The sequence below is a fragment of the Calonectris borealis genome, chromosome 4 (assembly GCF_964195595.1).
Source record: "Calonectris borealis chromosome 4, bCalBor7.hap1.2, whole genome shotgun sequence".
NCBI lineage: Eukaryota > Metazoa > Chordata > Aves > Procellariiformes > Procellariidae > Calonectris > Calonectris borealis.
Window position 1 is genome coordinate 67,053,564 of NC_134315.1, and position 6,000 is coordinate 67,059,563.

Genomic DNA, 6,000 nt, shown 5'->3' on the forward strand with positions numbered 1-6,000 from the left:
AGATTGAGGAGAATCTGGGGTTTAAGCCCTTGGTTTCCACCGCCTGGTCAGTGTCTGAGGACAGTAATTCAAGCCTTATTCCTTGTGCCTCTTAACTACTGCGTAGAATGGGGGTATTTCCTTCTTTTTAAAAGCACTTTGAGGTCCTGAGTAAAAAGTGAAGTTTAAGTGCTCTTTTATTAATGTGTTACTCAGTGAAGGCAGAAACTTTTATCTCATGAATGTGCACAGTGCAAGTCAGGATGCATGGTTCTTCTGCTGTGTGTTATTATTTGTTAAGAAGATCCTCAAGCAAGCTTGGGTAACCACATAGATGTTTGAATGGAGAATTTGTATAGAAAGCAGCTATTCTGTAGACTTAGAGTGGGGCATATGAGGAAAGCTGATGCTCTGAAATTCTCAATCCTAGCTGTTTTCTAACTTTTTTCATCACGTGACATGTCTTGATGCAAATAAAAATATAAATTTTTTTGAGATGACAAAAATTACTCCTGTACAAACAGAAAGCACAAATGCCAATTTTGTTTTGGTATACTGTAACTTGATACAATTTAATTTTTCCAACTAATTGTAAATAAGTTTCTCCTGCAGTGAACGTACTGATGCCACATATGTGTGTGTGTGTGTATATATATAAAATATTAAAAGGTGTATGTATGTATATATATAAGATAAAAATTTTAAATGATTGGTGCTACTTGAGGATAAAACCATGGAGAAAATCACTAGGGTGAGTGATAAGCTGTATCTGTAAAATTCAGACTGCTTTTTGTTGAACACCATGCAGCTGAGACCACCGTGCACTCTATTTGCACTTAGGCCATGGCAGCGTGTGTACAGCTTGTGTACGGAAAAGCACCCCTGTACATCGCTATGAAATGAAATCCAGGTCTGAAGTAATTCCTGTTGATGTCAGGTATTTGACAGAATTAAATTATGTCTGACCCGGAGATTGCAGTACTGTATTGAAGGAACGCTCCAAGAAGTGAAAAATGTCGCCAGCTGCTTGTCCATCAGTGGCCTTGCGACTTGGCTTATTAATTGGAGGGGACTGAATTTCAGCCCTTCCACTGGAAGGGCAGCATAGCCTGAGGTTAAAAGGTAGCACAGCCAGGGAGTGGGACATGTGAAAAGGTGCTTTAAAAAGAAGGGAAGGGAAAATGAGAGGGCGACCAAAGTAGCATTCCTAGAAAACCATTAGATGAAGCTTTGGTTATGTACAGGACTTTGGTGGATGCTTATGAAAAAACACAGCCGTACTGGAGCTGATAGATCTTTATCCTGCGTATTTAAAAAAAAAAATTAAAAATTTAAAAATTATATATATCTCTCTCTAGAAAGATAATTGTTACTTCAGAAACTTGAACTTTTTAGTGTAATTTTATAGCATGTATAATAAGGAAGTTAAAATATATTTTAGCATTTAATACAACAGAGCATTTGAAATTAATTGCTATCTATTTGCACAACAGAAAGTTCAACACTGCAATTCTGCTGTTCAATGTTGAAATGAAGAAGGGATCACTTGTGACCTCAATGATCAATTTTTTGCATAGAGTAATAGCTTCCTGCTGGCTTAGGCTTGGTGTAAATAAAGCTCAGCAGGACTTGTCACTGAAGTGACAACTACGCTTGCTTACTATGAAGTACATTTACCCCACTTGTTACTTCTGTTAGTTCAAGCATTGCAACATGACCAAGAGGAAAGTTTAACTTTTTACACCAGTGATTCTTTTCACTTGCACTTTTGTTCCAAGTTGCTATAATTACCCGTTGAGCAAAAAAAATGTATATTATGTAAATACTGTAAATGCTATAAGCATATAATGTCTGGTTTAGTTTGACTGTTTCAATCTTTCATTGAAGCAGGCGTTGTAAAAAAAAAATTAAAATAAAACTGGGACAGAAATCCCCCTGTCTTGTATTTCCTATAGCATGCACATTCAGTGGAGATTTCTTAACAAGAATTTATATTCCTTTATATTATTCCCTAAAGTTGTGTTCTTAATAGCAAAGCCTGCTATTGATTTCCTACCTTTTGCCCCTCAAGACTTCAGGCCATCCTTGACTGTTGCTGCAAGCAACTTGTATGATGTGCCTCATCTCCAAAGACATGCAAACTTGTCATCTTTTCCAAAAGGTGCTCACTTCAATGTCGTGTGCTTTTCCCCCCAAGTGGATGGTGCACAGTGTGCGGTCACTTACCTGGAGCTGACAGAATGGAAAAGCGACGCTTTCATTGCCCTCTGCAGTTACTTCCCTCCATGTAGGCAATACCGCTGCCTGCGGCCCCTATAGCACACCAGCAAGAGGCTGGAAGAGGCTGCCACAGGCATCAAGGCCTGATCCTGGCTCTCTTGGTTCTCCCCGAGGTTCACAACCAGTGAGAGAGGTCACTCACTTGGGCTAGACCGAACCACCAGAAGTGCTGCGGTGAGTGCGGCGCTTGCTCAACGGGCGAGCTCCATTCGTAGGGCACTTCTGGGACAGCCAGGTGGGACTTTCTCTGGTGTCTGGGGCCCTGCTGTGTCACAAGGATGGCACTGCTGCTCCCGGCCACCACTGGTCCCTCTTGCTTCCACTCCAGCTATCTGCAAAGAAATGGCAGAGAAGGGAGGGTGCAGCAACACCAAGACTAAAACTGCTGCTCAGGGAGGACCCAGTGACTCCTCTTCCCACCCTGCCACATTCTGCCTCTGGAAACACGAGTAATCTTTCCGTTTTGTTGGTGTTAGGCATTGTGAAATTTTCTTGGTTTGGAACCCCACTTCCTGTTCGTTATTCCTGGTGCTCCTGGTATTCACTGTGCATGGGGGTGATGGGGCGGCAGCTGGCAACTGCCTCTCCCCTGCTTTCCTGTTCCTTCCCTTTTAAGTCTTGGATCTGAGGCTCTTCCCCTCCTGCAGCCTCAAACAAGCCGGGTAACAAATGGGTCTCATTTCTAAATTACAAAGACTGTAACATCTGTTAAACACTCACCATCAGCAAATCATGTCTGTGCTGTGTGCCTCCTCAGACTTTAGAAAACTACTGGAGAAGCACAAAGGAAGCTTTCCCGTGGCCTGCATCCGCTTCCTGATGCTCTTCTGCGGAAAGGAAGGGGAAAGTTAGTGGTGAGTTTTCTCCTGCTAGACAGATAACGTTTTGGACTGTTACTTGCACAGGAACAGGAAATTTTTACCTTCAACAGACAAAACCCATGCTCGCTGAGGCAGCTGGAAGGAGCTGTTTTCAGGGATACTAGCGTAGCAGTGGGCTGGCCTGACAGCCAAAGAAATCCTTGTTTGTGCAGTTGCAGCACAGGGAATTAGTGACTTTTTTTTTTTTAAACGCTGACTTCAGTTGTCCTACATAACATTTAAGCCACACTGTGCAGAGTCCCTTTGTCCAGCTTGTGCTAGAACCTGCACATAGCTAAGGTACAATTGCTCTTTCTCTTGTAAATCGTTTCTCAATTATAAAATATATATTCAATTGCATGGTTTAGCAATTTCAGATTGCATAAACTTAGACGTAAGTCCTGTATCTGACAGGATTCTAGAAACAGGCAGTAATGTAAGTGTCATCCATAAACATAGAATCATAGAATCATGTAGGTTGGAAAAGACCCTTGAGATCATCAAGTCCAACCATTAACCTAATACTACCAAGTCCACGTTTTGTTCTCTAAAGGAACAGGTGAGAATCATAGAATCATAGAATGGTTTGGGTTGGAAGGGACCTTAGGTCACTTAGTTCCAACCCCCCCTTGCCATAGGCAGGGACACCTTCCACTAGACCAGGTTGCTCAAAGCCCCATCCAACCTGGCTTTGAACACTTCCAGGGATGGGGCTTCCATAGCTTCAGCCCTCTGATGATCTTCGTGGCCCTCCTCTGGACTCACTGCAACAGGTCCATGTCTGTCTTATGTTGGGGCCCCAGAGTTGGATGCAGTACTCCAGGTGGGGTCTCACGAGAGTGGAGTAGAGGGGGAGAATCACCTCCCTCGACCTGCTGGTCACACTTCTTTTGATGCAGCCCAGGATACGGTTGGCCTTCTGGGCTGCAAGCGCACGTTGCTGGGCCACACCGAGCTTCTCATCAACCAACCAAACCCTTCTCCTCAGGTCTGCTCTCAATCCATTCTCCGCCCAGCCTGTATTTGTGCTTGGGATTGCCCCGACCCATGTGCAGGACCTTGCACGTGGCCTTGTTGAACCTCATGAGGTTCGCATGGGCCCATCTCTCAAGCCTGTCAAGGTCCTTCCTGATGGCATCCCTTCCCTCCAGCATGTCAACTGCACCACACAGCTTGGTATCGTGGGCAAACTTGCTGAGGGTGCACTCGATCCCACCGTCCATGTCGCTGACAAAGATATTAAACAGCACTGGTCCCAATACTGACCCCTGAGGAACCCCACTCGTCACTGGTCTCCACTTGGACATTGGGCCGTTGACCGCAACTCTTTGAATGTAATCATCCAGCCAGTTCCTTATCCACCGAGTGGTCCGTCCATCAAATTCATGTCTCTCCAATTTAGAGATAAGGATGTCATGCGGGACGGTGTCAAATGCTTTGCACAAGTCCAGGTAGATGACGTCACTCAGCTTTCATCAGAAAGACCGGTATTATTAGGATTTCATTAGCACAGACATATCCTTTGCAAGTGAGTATGAAAAGGCAACATATTCTCATAGGGAAGCCAAGGTATAAAGCTTCAGCCCCATTTAATTGCCACCGGTTCAATTGCACTTGCCTAAGTTGAGGTGCAATAGCAGCAGTTTACTTCCTCAGGCAGTTGCTGCTCCCGTGCAAAGCGACCAGGCCAGCTGCCCCCGGCTCAGCAGGGACGCAAGTTTTGAGCTAATCTCACGCACAGCTTTCAGAGCAAGAGGATAGGTTTTCATTTCTGCTGTTAGGACCCTGCTCTTTGATCACTGGAAATTAAATACTTGTGCTATCTGGCAGGAATTGTGCACACCTCTAAAGAAAACATAGCGAGAGCTTTAATTGCGCAATAGTGGCTTATATTAACTATTTAACTGTGGCTAATCATTGGGGTTTGTATGTATTTGAAGGGCGTGTGTAGCTCGGCGTACTTTGACCTTGTTTCTGGTGTGACAAACTATCATACCCGCCAAATGTAGGCTATCCTGAGACAGTGAGAAGCAAGGTCTGCCAGACTCGTGCTGTGCAATGTCCAGCTGCACCGAAACAAGTTTCTGACTTCAAATTCAGACGGAAGCTCTGTAAAACTACAGGCCAGCTCCTTTCTTTCTGCTGCAGCTAAGATGCAGGCAAGCCTCTGGACAGTTGACTCATATTTGTTTTGAAGAAGAAAATCAGTGTGAAATCCAACATGTCTGCATTTAATCTAATTGTGCCTAATTTTGCACAATCTTTTTTTTGTACCGCGTCCTTCAGGCTAACTTTCAACCCCTGCACAAGCGGCACTAGCGATGCTTTGAGGTCTCTCATCTACCACATAGCAATCCACCTGAATTATACCTGAGCCCAGCAGACAGCCTCTTACCTGCTGCCTGGTTTTCTCAGACACCTGCCCCACAACATTAAGGCCTGGCAGGGGAGGCCTGATCCCTCCGCTGCAGAAGCCTTGTGTCAGCGTGACTGTGGTCGTGAGCTACCTGCCTGTGCTGGGTCACTGGAGAAATCAGGGCTTTCCCTAGGTACGTATCTTCCTAAGCCCCCTGGGGAAGTGACCAGGCTCTAAACCTGGCTGGACCTCAGGCTTCTAGTCCAGGAGCATGAACAACTTTTTTTTTCTGGAACAGTTGCACCGTAGCATACACCAGGCAAATTAACTTGGTTTTCATGTACTGGAGGAGAAAAACTTGTTTATCTTATCTTGAACACAGCCAGATAAGGCTGTGTTCTCTCTAAGACACACATAAGCAGAAGATGGAGGGGGCGAGCTGCCATTCCAGAGCAAGTCCTTGCCAGGACTGGGGTGAAACCCTGAACAAGTCCATTCAGTGCATGGGTGGCAACACAAGCAGGT